Below are 14439 nucleotides of genomic sequence, written 5' to 3'. Positions count from 1 at the left end.
GCTCAGCTCTTGCTGGCGAACGGAATCCGACGTCCCTTTGATGCTGTTTATTTGCGCTTCGTCCTGCTACATAAATAGGTGGTTGACACGTACGGTGCATGGTGCCCGGCGGTATGCCGGTGACTCACGCGCAACGCACCCAGCACAAAACCGACCAAAAAGACTATACCTACACACTTCTTTTGCGTCTGTTTATTTCAACTATTTTATACTTGGATCGCTAGTATCTCTAGTTAGGTATATAAAACTGTTCTACGATTAATTTTGACACGTAATTTAATAAACATTATATCACAAGGTGGTAAAATGTGTTCATAGACCATCTGTTCGTTAACACGACTTCTACAAGGGCGCGGGGCAATGCTTCATTAATAGCTTTTCTAAACTTATACTCAACCGCATTGGTTACTCATCACTTATGTATGTTGAAACCTAGTTCCTTCTGTATTCACGACACGGAGTCATTATACGAAAGAATCGAAGCAGGCGCCGGCGCAACGTCATTGGCGTCGCTCGTAATCGAGTCGAGAACGGAAGGCCGCGAAACTTGAGCTTGCCATTCGCTCTTGATCGATTCATATGCATCACAAATCTAGTCCATTGAATGAATCCCTCCAAGGGGGGTCTAGAGTGCGTGAGTTAGTAACGTAAGATGTTTCTTCGGAAACATGTCAAGAGTCCCTAGGTAATAAACATACTAAAACCCCGGGCCACTAGGAGGAGCCCCGGAGTGGGGGGAGGGGGGAAATGGGTCCATTTTTTCATTTTTCGCTTAAATCTCAAAAACGGTACATGTTAGAGAAAAACTTTCAAGGAAAAGTTGAAAGGCCATAAAATTATCTACAAGTTGTACCTAAATCATTTTTTCCTATATCCTACCGTTTCTGAGTTATACGCAGTAAAACATGATTTTGGCTCAAACAATTTCCACATCAATCGATCAAAAAATATTTCTTTCTTCCAAAAAACTCAAATGTGCAACTTGTGACCAGTACTGATAGATTGCTCTTAATTAGTTCTATAATTGGTAAAATAAATACATTCCTCCATGGAAGCCTTTAGGAGGAATCGATTGTCAAAATATTATATTAGGGCAGTTTGAGTTACTGAACTTGATCTTTTTATTTTTTTCTTCCAAAAAACTCAAAAGTGCAACTTGTGACCGGTACAGATAGATTGCTCATAATTAGGTCTATCATTGCTAAAAATACCAGATTCCACCACGGAGGCGTTTACGGGGAATTGAATTTTATCAGGGTAGTTTCGATACATGAACTTTTTATTTTTTTTCTTCCAAAAAGCTCAAAAGTGCAACCTGTGACCGGTACAAATAGATTGCTCATAATTAGGTCTATCATTGATAAAAATACCAGATTCCACCATGGAGGCGTTTACGGGGAATTGAATTTTATTAGGTTAGTTAGTTAAAAAGTTCATGTATCGTAACTACCCTAATAAAATTCAATACCTCCTAAACGCCTCCATGGTGGAATCTGGTTTTTTTATCAATGATAGACCTAATTATGAGCAATCTATCGGTACCGATAACAAGTTGCACTTTTGAGTTTTTTTGGAAGAAAAAAAATAAAAAGTTCAAGTATCGTATCTACCCTAATAAAATTCAATTCCCCGTAAACGCCTCCGTGGTGGAATCTAGTATTTTTATCAATGATAGACCTTATTATGAGCAATCTATCTGTACCGGTCACAAGTTGCACTTTTGAGTTTTTTGGAAGAAAAAAATAAAAAGATCAAGTTCAGTAACTCAAACTACCCTAATATAATATTTTGACAATCGATTCCTCCTAAAGGCTTCCATGGAGGAATGTGTTTATTTTATCAATTATAGACCTAATTAAGAACAATCTATCAGTACCGGTCACAAGTTGCACTTTTGAGTTTTTTGGAAGAAAAAAATAAAAAGATAAAGTTCAGTAACTCAAACTACCCTAATATAGTATTTTGACAATCGATTCCTCCTAAAGGCTTCCATGGAGGAATGTGTTTATTTTACCAATTATAGACCTAATTAAGAGCAATCTATCAGTATTGGTCACAAGTTGCACTTTTGAGTTTTTTTGGAGAAAAAAAATAAAAAGTTCAAGTATCGTAACTACCCTAATAAAATTCAATTCCCCGTAAACACCTCCGTGGTGGAATCTGGTATTTTTATCAATGATAGACCCAATTATGAGCAATCTATCTGTACCGGTCACAAGTTGCACTTTTGAGTTTTTTGGAAGAAAAAAATAAAAAGATCAAGTTCAGTAACTCAAACTACCATAATATAATATTTTGACAATCGATTCCTCCTAAAGGCTTCCATGGAGGAATGTGTTTATTTTACCAATTATAGACCTAATTAAGAGCAATCTATCAGTACCGGTCACAAGTTGCACATTTTAGTTTTTTGGAAGAAAGAAATATTTTTTGATCGATTGATGTGGAAATTGTTTGAGCCAAAATCATGTTTTACTGCGTATAACTCAGAAACGGTAGGATATAGGAAAAAATGATTTAGGTACAACTTGTAGATAATTTTATGGCCTTTCAACTTTTCCTTGAAAGTTTTTCTCTAACATGTACCGTTTTTGAGATTTAAGCGAAAAATGAAAAAATGGACCCATTTCCCCCCTCCCCCCACTCCGGGGCTCCTCCTAGTGGCCCGGGGTTTTAGTATGTTTATTACCTAGGGACTCTTGACATGTTTCCGAAGAAACATCTTACGTTACTAACTCACGCACTCTAGAACTTTTTATTCAATGGACTATCATAGAAGTCTTCACTCGTGTTTGCTAGTAAGGATAAGGATTGGCCAGCTATGGCGCGGCGTACGCAGCGCGTGATATCCCTAATGAGCCCCCGTACTTGAAGTAGTACTTTTAAAAGCTGTGATTCACTTTGTGAGCGATACGGAGGGATTGAAACTTTTTATTTCAGCTTTTTTTGCTAAAGGCAAACAGTAAGGCTTATTTAAAGTTGGTTTCAATGGCTGTGTGTCATTGTAACTCTACACATCATAATCCATTTTGTTGTTCCCTTAATCATGTAGATCTGATGCGTTCGTGGTATCTGAAAACATTGGTTGAAGAAACACTTGAGATTTGTACCGCTGATGATTCGGTGCGTACGAATGTACCTACCTGCTGTATGATGTATCATTTCGTAGGCACATAAAACATTGATTGATAAAATTGTTCAAATCCTCATTTAATTTTGATTGATGTACATCGCAGTTGATTAATAAAGCACTAGGATTGCATTTTATTTTTATCTGCCCGTTTGTGCAATTGGCGTGCTACGTGAAAATGGATGCAATGTCGGTTGCGTTGCTAAAATTGTCTGTTAATCGCTTGCTCTGTTTTTCACGCGAATTGCAATTTTCAGTCGTTTTTTATGAAACGTCGCGGTCGTGGTCGACACTCGTAAGTTAAAAACAATGGCAGGTAATAACTAGAACATTATTCAATTATCACGAACAACCAGTTAGCAAATAAAGACTTTAGAGTGAATTAATACATTTTATTTTATAATTTAATAATGCCAATTCTTATAATAATTATTTTTTAATTAAATTAACAGCTGCGCAACAAATAAATATGATCACCGGTGTTGCATATCTATTTATAAAGTAGGTGTTATCTTGTAAAAATAAGGGCGCTAGCGTAATATTTATAGCGTGTTGATTTAATGATATAGTTTTAGTTTGTTGTCAAACAAAGTGCTATAGGCCGGCGGTGCGTGACGGGGCGGCGCCGCGCAAGGACGACTTGGGAAAAAACTTCCAAGATTGTGTCTCGTCATCGGTAATGACTGTGTTCTAGATGTGACGACTATTTCAGAAACTATAAACAAATACATGCGGTGCATATTATGCTGCGTAGGTTTAGATTAGGGCTGTGCTATAATGTTACATAATAATTGCATGTTTATATAAGCGACACCTTTGTTTATACTTTATACCAACGTGAGTAGGGCAATTTTGTTGATGTGATTATAGTGTACTTATAGTATAGGTTCAAAAGTGCAGACCTACCTACTTCAGATGATATTTAGAACATGGGTTATTTCACAGTTTATGAGTCGCATATTATTGATATGTAATATAATATTATATTATGCAAATAACCGCGCGTAAAGGTAGTAATAATAAACATGTGGATGAACTCAAGATTTTACTGCGAAATCCAATAGGAACAAAAAGTTCAAAGTTATCTATTGAAACAATATTATAACATTTGACAGTTTTTCCGTTAAAAATAATTAACTAAAAATATCTTGAACATTATTAAATTATTGTTAAGCAATTAGTAAAATGACAGCGGTAATTGGGTAGAACATGTCGAAACTATTTACTTATTATAACGCTATTCAATGTTTACGTGCAGTTTCGTGCAAATAATTATCTCGTTCAAACATCGATATAATATGCTGAAGGATCTCGTGCATTCCATGAATTATTGCACGCCACTAATTAGATTTGGCCTTCTCTCATTATCTGCGTCTTCATAATATACGAAATTGTGCCTCAATTTAATACTTTAAAGTTAAAACGTACTAACTACACTTAGGTTTAGGTTTGGTTTTCATTGTATTCAGACTTACATATAATTCGTTAATCATGTGCTCTAGATGACTATTAGAAAGGGTTATCATGACTCATACTAATTAATAATGTCACATTACGAAAATGCATTTGTTATTCGCAATCTGTAACTGATCTAGATAAACAGTTATTAGAACTACTGTCAAAACCAATTGATATTGCGTATCAATAAGTTTGTATCTCAGTTCGTTAACTGATAACAGGAACTAGTATCAGGCATTATACTGTACGTATTATACGCGTCTTAATATATTTTTTTACTTTACTTACTTACTAACAGAAGGGTATAAACAAATAAATGGCCTAATAATAACTCGGTATATTATAAATAATCGTGCGTGTTTGTACGATAACGTAATGCATGTTATCAACAAGCGCGTCTTGGTCCAGGAATATGACTGAAGGTTCATTAATCCTATAATAGTGCAGTCATAATAAGCATAACAAAACCCGCATTGGGAACAGTGCAACGTATTGACCTCCGTGCAAGCGATATTTCTAATTATATCCTTTATCGCTCTTTGTTTGAAACACGTTAAACGCACTTTGCAATCGGATTCTGTTGATATGTTTTGTAATACGGTACGTGTTGATTACAGGTGTTACGGTTTGTCTTGGACTTTGGCACCGAAATATTTTACGTTAAACGATAGCTTTAATAATCATGTAGAGGCAGTGTCAATTTATTTAATGTTGATCCTTATTAGTTAATTCTTTGAGTTCACACATCAACGAACGGCAATTAATTTTTGCTCCTATGTAGGCACGTAATCAAACGAAGCTCGCCCAATTATATTTAATTGCTCGATATGGTTGTTAAATATAATGTCATGTCTACAGGAAAATTACAGATGTAGGTACCTACTGAAATATTTCAATGGCTACATTATGACTTATGAGTTATGAGGATTATAGAACATTTTTGTAGCAACGTTGCGGGAATTTTTATTTAGATAATGTAAAATATTATTATGTGTAAATATAATAAGAATGCATTAATAGCCTTGGAGTTAGCAACAATGTTATCTTCGCAGGCGCCTACAATTTCTATGAAGCCGTACGCGCAATCTCTTTATTTTATTATTAAGATATAAACATGCATACTCATAAGATAAGTATGTACCTAAATATTTAGCTTTATAGGTATCCATAAACGAACAAGGATACCCGATACCTAAATAAAATCTTATTCATATTAAAACATCATAATTAAATCTGTCAAAAATCCTTAAAAATAATGTAGATTTTAAAATTATAGTATCTTATAAGTGCAGTATGGAAGAAATAGGCTTTGAGTCGAATTTTCCCCAAGGCATCACTCGATAAGGGTAAATACTACATGCCAGACAGTGTGCAATGTCGCACGAGGTAATATAATACATGCAGCAAAGTGGAAAGCGTAGGAGGCTGATAAGGAACGGACGCAGTTCAGTTCTAGTTTACTATCGACATAGAAATAAGTGTTGCTTGAAAAGCAATAAGTTCGTTGAACTTACAGCGCAGGATAAAATTGCATAGAATACAGTTTGCAACTTGCAATGTGTTCAGCTCGCTTCGCTTTCTATACCTACTGAGAACTATAAGTGTATTCACGCATCGTCCGATAGGAATGTTAAAACAAGGCGAGTGACGTAGAAGCCATAGGAACCGCGATGTGGTGTATTATGTGACGCATGGTGCAGTCGCGTCCGCTACGCCAATAGAATGCAATTGTAATTCTGGCGTCACCAGAACGAATCGACGGACGCTGCCGCTCGCCGGAAACGTCTCCAGAATGGCACATTGCCAGTCCTAATGAACGCGTCTTTTCAGCAGTTATTACGACACAATCGCTATGAAATTACGTATTTGTCCTTAATGGACTAGATCTGTTTAATATGCTGGAATTATCTCTGCATCTAACCGATCTAATCTAGATTAAACGAAATAGATTTCGCGGAATGGTAATGACTGCCAAGTGCCAATAGACGTGGGAATGTAGGAAATATTTTAAATCCGTTGCATTTTCTTGGGGATTAGCAATTCAAATGCAATGTTTTTTAGCGGTTCGCACGCGGTCCAAAGGAAAGCAATAAATTCGTCGATAAGACGGATAAATTGCGTGGCGTGCATTGCTCTCGTGAGCTTTATGGATCTGTAGTGTCTGCTTGGTGTGAGCCGCGAGGTGTCCAAACAATGTTCGTTCCGCGACAGTACCTGTGTGACCCACTAGCGCGAGGCTGCGATTGCTTTCCCGGCGATGAGCCAAGTTCATTGGCACCAGTCGGCAGCCGCGCACCCCACCTCTCCGCCTACCGGCCAAGCCTAAAAACTGACACGATATTATTCTCAGCAAATAGAAAGTAGTTAGCTTGGCTATTGATGTCTATTTTTAGCAAGCGTACTTGGAGAGTGATTGCCGATTATAAATTACTTTATTATAAAGACATTGCATAAAAAGCACAGTAAAAGTGCACAGATACGAATTTGAAGATTTAATCAATAAAATGGTTCCATATCATTCGCTGCTATCGGTTTTCGCCCACACATTCATTTGCTTTATGATATACGGTGTGATGAATTCGCTGCCAAAATACGAGCTTCGGTTAGCCAATGCCATAATTTCACGAAATTGGAAAAATTATGCTAAAAGTAGTTCTAGCTTTACGTGGTACACGTTGATCGATTGTGGCACAGATGCTATTGATAAATGTGATGCCGCATCTTATTATCCGGTTGGTTAGACGCGATCTGAACTTATTTGCAATCAATGAACATTTACATAAACCGCGGAGCCATCGGATGCCGCTTTGGCCTCGCGCATGCAAAATGTGCATTACAAATTTACATCTGACACGGTTCCATGCCCATTCTGATTTTAATGCTCGCTCTACGGTGAGAAATATTCCCAATTCATACCATAAAATTTATTACCCAGGAACAAGCTACGGTTAAATTAAGCCTAGCCTGCGGTAATCCGCAGAACAGAGCGTGCGTACCTTGCGTATTCATTTTAATATGTACATATTTTCTGTAGAATGGATAGAGAAAAATAATTGTGAATAGAACATTTAGCACCTCATAAACTTGCACTTAGTGTAAATAATTAAAAGTTATATCTTGATCTTTATTGCAGATTATTTAAAATGAGGCCATTGTTATTACATTTCATTCAAATTAAGCGACTTCTTCGGTACTTTATACATTGTTAATTAAGTTTCCGCTTACTCGTATAAATTAGATTGGCTGTACCTATAATAAACTGTCTAAGAAATATTGGCTTTAAGCGTGAAAGTTTTGTCTGTCATTAAATGGATGCGAAACTTGGTAGGCAGGTAGGTACCGTCTAACTATATTACTCATGTCTATGCCAGGAAGTAGGTAAATCTAGTTGAATGTTTAAGTCAATTAGAAGAAATGTGCTAGCACGCGAGGCCTATATTTATATCGTCAGTACTTTCATCGATTACCTGGCGAATCTTAGACGCAGGCAAGGTCACGGTACCGCACCTGGTAGTGCCAGGTGGTTGCTCATTTCTCCACTTTATTTTATATTGATTGGACAAATTGTAAACAAAAGCGTACACTAAAGTATGAAATGGTAATTTTGATGAAAAAATTTTCTCCTGTGTGTTTCAGATGTATAATTTTTTCCCATGGTTCCTTGCCTTTTTTTCTACATCATCATAGTGAAAATATTTATTTATTATTAAATTAACTTTATTTTGATCATGGTTAATTGTAAATAACGTAAATTCAATATCCGAAATCTTAAAAGCAATAAAAAGAAACAAGTACAAAATATAACAACCGACACTCCCGTATAAAGTGCTTAATTGGTAGCTTTCGTTTTCTGATTCTTAAAGGTTATTGCAACTATTGATATGAGAGAAAAGTCGTGTAGTGACTATGTTTCTCAGTAAACTGTTATGGTTGATTTCACATTCCCCTGGACGATAATTCTTTTCAACAATTTATCGTCTCGATCCATAATTGTACGACATAATATATGTTCGGCGCAACTGACTCATTATGCGTTGCTTGAATAAGAAAAGGCGCTTATTACTAATCAGTTCACTGCACACGCGTATACATTGTAACTTGACTCATTACGTTGCTGGAAAGGCTATAAAAATATTTACACATTTAATACAATCGTACAGAAGTATCGATTCAACTTATTACGTCGGGGATTTATCGCGACCGTTAACTTTTATTTCGTTTTCATCAAGTTACAAGAGTATAAACGCTTTAGCGATAAGCTGCTGTCAAACAATTTTTGGTAACTCCTTATTTGGCGTATTTATGTATCTGGGTGTAATTATTTTATTTCCACTTTACTTTTACTGAGTTATGCAAAAGTTATTTTTAAAATATAACCTTTTACATACATCGTTTATGTAATTAACGTAGTAATTAATCATAAACTTAATTGCTTCATTACTTTCAACGTATAGGCGATTCTTACAATAGTGCACAATGAATAGAATTAGAATCACTCTCGCCGGCCTCATTGTCTAGCCCGTGCGAAGTCAACTGTAATTTCCTGTCCGAATTTTCTAACCCACGCTGACGTATAACTGACGGGTCATTTATCTTGGATTAGAGTTTTTTGTCCCGCATTAAACTTAGATCGCATTCACTGTAATGTTCTGTGTTCCTTGCTCTGGTAGTTTCTTTTTGATTACTCACGTTTGACCTCAATGGAAAGTGTTCTTTTTTTTGGACGGGCTGGTAGCCGAACGTCTGTATTTATTCAGAAGCCGTCACCGACGCGGACGGGCTAAATATGAATCGTGATTGAGATATTTATGAATAGTGGGTGCGATTATTCAAATAAGAAGTTTTAATCCAATATTCAGTATTTAAGGATTCGTTGCTGGATCGATTCATGAAATTTACACAAAAACAAACTTCTTAATTAAAGTAATAACTATGTAAAAAAAAACCTTCATATACTTACCATAGAAACGAATAACATATTTTTATGTTTGGGTAGAAGTTATTTTTAGCATTGTTAAAAATTGCAACACCGGGCTTTAGTAAAAGGGAAATTGAAACCAAACAAAGGCTTTTGCATCTCTATTTTGCGATGTAAATTACGTTGTCGTTTTCCTTACTGTATAACGTAGAAATTTAAATGCACATTTTCAATATTAAAGATTGCACTGGATATTGATGGAAACGTCGAATTTCCGCAAATTTCGCGTTAAGCTTCGAAACGAGAAAATAAATTGAAAATGCTGCGACATGTAAAATATATCACAAAATATTTGAACGCATGTGTGTACCTAGTCTGAAAATGGACGTGTGCAGATTTTAAATGTATTTCAATTTATTTTTATTGCGCTGTCCAAAAAAGTAATGCAATTAATTTTATATATTCATCAGAATTCAGATTGGAAATAATGTAGATTGCTTCAGGAAGGATACATATTTTATGCACTTGTTGTCATTTGATAATACTAATAAATGGTAAATAACCGAACATTTCCAAAAGTTCAATCAATACAAATTGACAAGGACATTGAAGTGATGTTTTATATGCAATGTCCAATTATAATAGGTCTCGGTACACGTTTCGCAATTGCAGGGCGGGTCCCGTGAACTGTGCCGGTCAACGCCCCCCAAGTCGAATCTACGACTTTCTAATGGGATTAAAATTTGTTACTCAGCGCGAGCCTGAAATGCAGATTTTTCATTACTCATTAGTCATGACTAAATTTTTGCAAAATTTTCGCTGGAAATTTCCATGCGTTTAATTGCATTGTATTTTTGATAATTAGCAATGAATTTAAGTTTTAATTACCTACGCAAACATTGTCGATATATTACAAACCTACAGAAGCAGTACAAAGAGCATATTTTCAAAATGTTTCATCGTGAGCAGACTTCTAATTAAAGGCCAAATAAATATCTAAATCTTCAAGACGCTGAATAATTTTATACTATCTTAAAGTTTAAACTAAGACCTTAAAAATATTAATCTGAACTTTCCCACTTACTTCAAATGCTAACAAACTTACATTTCAAAGTATGAAATTTCGACGGAAAATTGAACAATTTGGCGCGCGGGTAAAATCCTCATTAGCTTTAATGTCATCGATGCATATAGACTACAGGCCCGTGTTGAAAAAATTATGGGTCATTTGACCCACCAGGTGACCTATCTAGAACGATATAAGAGCATAAAATAATAAGATTCAGCACTATAACGTCACTTGTAAGCTGTCCACCTGAGTGCAGATGAGAATTCGAAGGTTCAGGTAGAGATTTTCTCCCCTTGTCTCCATGATTTTTGTACGGCGTTGCGGAATAATTGATTAAAAGTAGTATAGAAATAGTATGACACAGATGCCGTACAAAATCAAATGACCAAATTTACCCCGGCAACTGTCGAAAAATAAAAATAAATTCCGACTTTGTGGACCACCATTTTTGTACGGCATCTGTGTCATACTATTTCTATACTGCTTTTAAGCCATTATTCCGCAACGCCGTACAAAAATCATGCAGACAAGGGGAGAAAATCTCTACCTGAACCTTCGAATTCTCATCTGCACTCAGGTGGACAGCTTACAAGTGACGTTATAGTGCTGAATCTTATTATTTTATGCTCTTATATCATTCTAGATAGGTCAGGTGGTGGGTCAAATGACCCATAATTTTTTCAACATGGGCCTGTAGTCTAATACAATCGTTTAGCAGACCGTGTGCAATTGTGTTCTCATAGAGCTAGAGATCGCAAGGGCAGACAGGCGGGCTTTCACCGGTCTCGATCGTGAAACTGAAAACTGAACACTAGAGTCCTGTACGTAAGGTGCCATGTCAGTTGTACCCGTGGTTACTCCAACTTTCCGTGTTGTTAAGAAAGTTATTGAATATTGATTTGTTTATTTTAGATTTATTAGAAGCTCAGTTTGTTTACGACTTCCCGGGCGGCCTTTTTGAGTACCTTTTTGCGGGAGTTTTTCAAGTTCGCATGGTTGATTGAATACCTAAGTTTATATTTTTATTATCTCTCAAGTCTCATGTATGAATAAATCCGAATGTTTTTAACGCTATTTTTCTATTTAAATTATCATAGTTATTCAATGATGAGGTTACACTTCGTATTTTCGTTCCAACTATAAAAAAAACGGTTTCAAATCTTCGGCAGCTGTGGCACTTGATTTGACAATATTTTCATCTAGAGATCTATGAGCAGATTAAAAATTTTGTAAATTTGCCAAAAATGTTGATAGTTACTTTGTTTTTGTTTTGTTTTGTAAAAATATGTAATTGTGTATGGAATTATTTCATTACATATCAGCGGGTGAGAAGCCACAAAGAAGAGCTGTCATGAGTTTTAAAGAATTAGTCCTAGTCAGCAACAATAGAATTCATGTAACGGTTCTCAACAAAATTCTAAAGCTTAAAAGACATTACAATTTGTTTGATTGTATCGTTCATATGGAAAAAAATGGTAAATTGGTAAATGACATGTGTGATGTTATCGTAACGCGGCGTCCATTGATTAAACGCTTATGACAAGTCCGCATCGATCTCTTCCGGTGGCTCCAATGCCGTATCTGTTGAACATTCGACGTATTTGTATTTATCACGAGCTCGAAATAGCCTTTATCTCGTTCGCTCTGAGGTCAGTGGGCGCTGCGTCGGCGCGCGATCATTAACGGCACTGATTAAACCCTTCTAGTTGTGCGTAGTAGTTTTTATTCCATAATTACTGTTATCTGTAGCGCCGCGTATTAATTATCAATGGACTGAAAACTTTATTGTCGGCGCTTACATCGCGGATTGCGCACGCCTTTTGTTTCAATTGAATGTTTTGAAATATTAATTAGGTACTTTTATTAAATTTCCTTGCATCGTTATTATTGTTAAATATTTAATTGATTTATAAACAACACTTCCTTATATAATTTCGAAATACATAAATAACTTCCTACTCTGTGCAATATTTCCAATATTAATAAATAACAAAGAGCGTTGCTCTCTAGGTAAATCTACATTGAACTCGCTAATGGGAGCTTTATCCTTATGTAGAAATCAGGATTGTTAGTGCGTGTTAAAGTTTAATTAAGAACTTGTTCTCAGAACGTTAGCTCTAACGACAGCCGTGTTAAAATAGAGTTTAACAAATTATAATGTAATTACTAATCACTTTATATGTCCCTCATATACAATATTTATTGTTGTTATAGAATCAATTCGATCGTGTCATATGTATTGGATTCGAGTCTCATGTGCTCGAAGAAATGTAATAAATAAAAGACACGGCAGGCTGCCCTCCACATGACTTATTACTGCTTACACTAATCTTTCATCTTGATGCTGTGTGCCTGTGTACAAACTCGCCGGAACATCTACCGTTGAATTAATTGACTTTCGGTGTTTCGATGGCGTTTAAGTTTCGGGTAAATAATTTGAAGTAGTTTTGTAGGTTATCGTAAAACTTAGGTTTTGGTCATGTAATGTAATATACAACTTAATAAAAATAAATGAAGTCCTAATCATAGATGCGCCAAATAACACATGTCAGACACGATCATTAGTTTTGTGATTGAACTGTTGTGTCGTCTTAATAAGCCTGAAATATTCACGATATGCATCTAACAGAATGTAAAATATTAATGAGACAAGATGTCAAATGGAAATTAGACGAATTATAGATGGCGCACATGTACAAGTTATATCTATATAATTAAGAATGACGTATTGTCTCGATGAGGGGCTCAGAGAAGGCAACGTGTCTGCTTCGATGAAACGTTTACAGACCAATAGTAACCAATTGCAGTAACAACGTTTCAACGCTCTTAAACATCCCATTATAAAGAGCAAAAAACACATTAAATCAAACAAGGCGTGCTCGAAAAATAAATAATAATAATCATTGAGGAGTGATGGATAGCAGACACCCGACTTAACGGCCATCAAGCTGATTGGCTACACTTGCTTTCAATTTTATAAGCCATTATTTTGAAGCTATTACTTTCTCTTTTAGAATTTTGACTAAGGCTTAATTCTTTTTTCATTTCATTGCATAATGACGCTTGTGTAATGAAATGAAACATTCGCATAGAGGTGTTTGATCTCGAGCAATTGTTTCGCATAGATTATATCATTAATTGTTAGAGTTAGCTCATTCTGTACATGTTAGTGTCGACATCGATGGAACGATAAACCCAATAAGATTGTATTTTAATATTGATAATCAAATTTAAATTCCTATGTTCGTTTTTTTCTAAGAACTGGTTTAAATGGAATGTCTGTATTAATTAATAGTCCTTGCTAAGACACAATCTTAGTAGTATTAGTCAGTGTTGGTACGGCAGTTAGTTGTATTTGGTATTTATTTAACACAGGTATTAGTCACTTGTAATATATGCCACATGTATTTAATTGATTTGATAATACATACACCGGACAATAGAGGTGTTATGGATACATACCTAGCGAGTATTCCTTTTTTTCATTTTATTTACTACATTTAACTTATACGTTACGTTATTGTTGATATTGGTCATCATTATCGAGCATATGTGAAATCTGTATAATAAATAAATATGCATCTTCGAAGCCAATAACGTTTTAACTTTTAGCATAATAGCTACAAATAATTATAACGTCATAACTTGATAAATGTTTACTTCTATGTGAATTGTAGCACGAGAAATTATTCATATTAATTCCGCGTAAAGTTGTCCATGCTACCGATAAGGTAACTAATTATACGACGTAACGGAAAGCGAATGGAGCGCAAAAGATATCGAAAGAAACCTGTAGCGCGCCACTCGACGATCATTCGCCGAAATAATCGATGACCTTGCAGAGGTCGCGGCTGTCTATCCTCA

At 35.6% G+C, this 14439-nt stretch overlaps 1 protein-coding gene across 2 annotated transcripts in view; it reads left to right on the top strand.

Moving 5' to 3' along the window:
• Positions 1 to 14439, top strand: part of LOC149907516 (uncharacterized) — a 143823-nt gene that overhangs the window by 3731 nt on the left and 125653 nt on the right. The gene's annotated exons all lie outside the window — the stretch shown is intronic.

The sequence above is a fragment of the Colias eurytheme genome, chromosome 6 (assembly GCF_061535395.1).
Source record: "Colias eurytheme isolate Ceu_HAF_F1 chromosome 6, ilColEury1 Martin Lab GWU primary, whole genome shotgun sequence".
NCBI classification, from domain to species: Eukaryota; Metazoa; Arthropoda; class Insecta; order Lepidoptera; family Pieridae; genus Colias; species Colias eurytheme.
This window is presented reverse-complemented; position numbering and strand designations above follow the sequence as displayed.